Source organism: Mastomys coucha, unplaced genomic scaffold, assembly GCF_008632895.1.
Source record: "Mastomys coucha isolate ucsf_1 unplaced genomic scaffold, UCSF_Mcou_1 pScaffold21, whole genome shotgun sequence".
Taxonomy (NCBI): Eukaryota; Metazoa; Chordata; class Mammalia; order Rodentia; family Muridae; genus Mastomys; species Mastomys coucha.
Window position 1 is genome coordinate 96928117 of NW_022196904.1, and position 3295 is coordinate 96931411.

Here is a 3295-nt window from a genome sequence, read left to right on the forward strand (position 1 = left end):
AAGTCACTCACTCAAGTCAAATAGCTTTGACCATAGCAGGAAGTCTGTATCAAAAAATCGTGCCTACAGTTCATTCCTTGGCGCAGCTGAACTATCAACTGTCAGCTTTGCTACAATGGAAGGTAAAATCCTTTGATGATGTGAGGGTCATTGAAGTACAACCTGATTACAATGAAATCCAATGTCTAAAAATTGTTTTTATTTTGGGCTTGTACCACAGTAAGAGCCAAGATTTTAAACTCTACTAAATACAAAACAAACAAACAAAAAGACTTTATATATTTATATTCATTTAAGAAAATACTAATAGTGATGTATTATTTTGAAATATACAGTTAATATGTTTGGAGTTATTTAAAATTTACATTGAAAAAACAGGTATTTTCAGTATTGCTGTTGACAAGCATCTACATAACTGTTAAATTGATTGTTTTATATCAAACAACTTTTATAATACTCATTTTTATTGTTATAATATTTTATAAATTTTAAGGAATATGATGAAAAAAGATATTGTAGGTATTGAAGAGGGGGTCTCTGGGAAGAGTTGGGGTACAAAAGGGAAACAAGAATGTGATTTAATTTTATTTACTTAAAATATGTTTTTAGATGTTACCAAATTCAGATAAATCAAAATCATGTAACTTTTCTCATCATAATGCAATAAAAGTTTAAAATAATGAATTTGTGAATTTGAGCGAAAGATAGGAAGATACAATTGGAATTGAAGGTGATAGTAGTGTATAAGTAATGAAAATAGTATGCTCATATAGACAACCATCAAAATCTTAAATTTAAAAATAATATTAATAGGGTTGGACATTGTGAGATTTCCCATTCCACTTTTACATGACAATTGGTGTTGTCATTGTTCTGTCATGCATAGGCAGTTGATATTATTTCCCTGTCTTTTCTAGGAGACATAGTCTCACAGCTGACTTCTTAGTCCTCTTACTTTTATAATCTTCCAGACTCTCTTTCAAGATGTTCACTAAGCTTTAGGTATGGGATATGTTATAGACATATCTATTGGAATGGACTTCCCGCAATCATTTGATATCTGTATTATAACAAGTTTCTTTGTTTTGTGACAGTATCCATCTGCAAAGAGCAACGTCTTTGGTGAGAGCTTCACTATCTGTTAGTGAAAGGGTAAGATTTCGAATGAAGTTTGGAATTATGTTGATCTAGTAAAGTGTCAGTAGCAAGTTCTCCTCTAAGATGCAAAACTTTGTTACCTGGTTGGTTTCTAACATCAGGTAGTATAGGCTTCCTGAGATATGTAACTTGGTTACCTGGTTGGTTTCTAACATCAGGTAGTATAGGCCTCCTGAGACGCGTAACTTGGTTACCTGGTTGGTTTCTAACATCAGGTAGTATAGGCCTCTTGAGGATCAGGCTGCTGGGAGAGGGAAAAATAATCTTTCTTGAGAATGAGCCTTCTAATTTGTTATCTAAGTTAAATTGGTCAGCATTGAAATCATTCACCCATAAGCAACACTAAGTGAACTCAGCAGGTTTTGTTTATGTATTTATGCCCTTAAGGATAACTAACAACAAAAATCAAAGCGAAACAGTTTGAAAAGGGGTGGAAGAGCATTGTAGAGGTTGGAAAGAAGAATGAGAAGAGAGGAAAGTGATATAGTTTTATTTTAATTAAAATAAAAACATTCTGGGGAAAATGTGACATAAAATACAAAATTAATGATAAATGAGAACAGTGAGTGCAGTTTCCTCATCCACCTCAAAAGTAGCTGTCAGGAGAGTGAGTAGCAGAAGAATTGCTTCACTAGTTCACCTGACCTCAAATCAAAGGAACTGTGCTTAAAGAAATCAACAGGTTTGAAGATGATTTCAATAGCATGAGGACAGTCAGTCTTGGTTCTGTGATGACACTGTGGCTCCTGAGTAAAGTGTCGATGAAAACTGTCTCCCTCACTGCTTGCCATGTTTGGTATTCATTCTCTAGAGGCTTCTCCACTGAAGTCTAACTTCCTAAGAGGTACACATTCCTTAACCTGTCCATAGTGTTCACCCAGTTTCTTGAATAAAACAAATATTCAACAAATATTTTTGAAAGGAATGAATGAATGATTTTCTCATACCTAAATGTGAAACCTCATTGGTGACAGACACATAAACACTACATTAGAACATTTATTGTGACTTGAATCATTATCCTAAATTAATTCTTAACTGACACATGAATACATTTAGAAAAGTAGTTTAAAAAACTCAATCCTTATTTACTCTCATCTGTGAAAATAAGATGGTATGCATCGTGTGTGTATGTAAAAAATTATTAACCTGAGATAATAACTTGTGAATATAATCCAGGTGGTAAAATCCCTGCTTGGCATACTTACAGCCTCGTGCTAGATCTACAGTCCTACATAAACTGAGTTTTAGACACTTTTAGTTAGGTACTTGAACACAACTTAGTGAAGGAAGCTTTGAAAATGACTTATGTATATTCTGCATGCATTATACATACATGTATATACATGTACAATACATGCATATATGCATGTTTATGCATCTGTTCATGTGAGTCTAGGTGCCATTATGACACAGTACATATATACAATGATCAGAACAGAGTGCCACTATCTTTCCTGACTTGCCAACCTTCTGATACAGAGTCTTTTTTTGTTCTTCACTGCTCCATACTCCAGGCTAGTGTACCAGAGCCTTTTCAGTGATGATCCTTTCTCTACCTCTCTTCTGCCAATAGGGACAGGAAACACTTTGAATGAAAGTTAACTGTTGATTTTTCTCTCTGGTGAGTTTCTAAGATGGGAGCAGCCAGCTGGGAAGCACAGGCCCCACAAGTCGCAGGGGAGTTGCAGGGCGGCAGGGACAGGATCCTCTCAGCTTCCGAGTGACAGAGGTGGACCCTCTCTGCCCCTTTCCTGCAAGGTTGGAGGGCCAACCTCCAGGGAGCGCCTTAACCCAGACACTCCAGTGAGAGCCACTCTTTTCTCTCTGGTGAGTTTCTGGGACAGGAGCAGCCAGCCAGGAGGCACAGGCCCCAGGAGTTGCAGGGGAGATGAAGGGAGGAAAGGACAGGACAAGCTCTAGTCAGAGACACTAAGAACATCTAACACCAAAAATATAGAGATGGCAAAAGGCAAAAACAAGAATCCTACCAACAGAAAACAAGACTACTTGATTTCATCAGAATCTAGTACTCCCACTGCAGCAAGTCCTGGATATCACAAAACACAAGAAAAGCAAGAATTGGATCTAAAATCATATCTCACAATGCTGATAGAGGAAATTAAGAAGGACATGA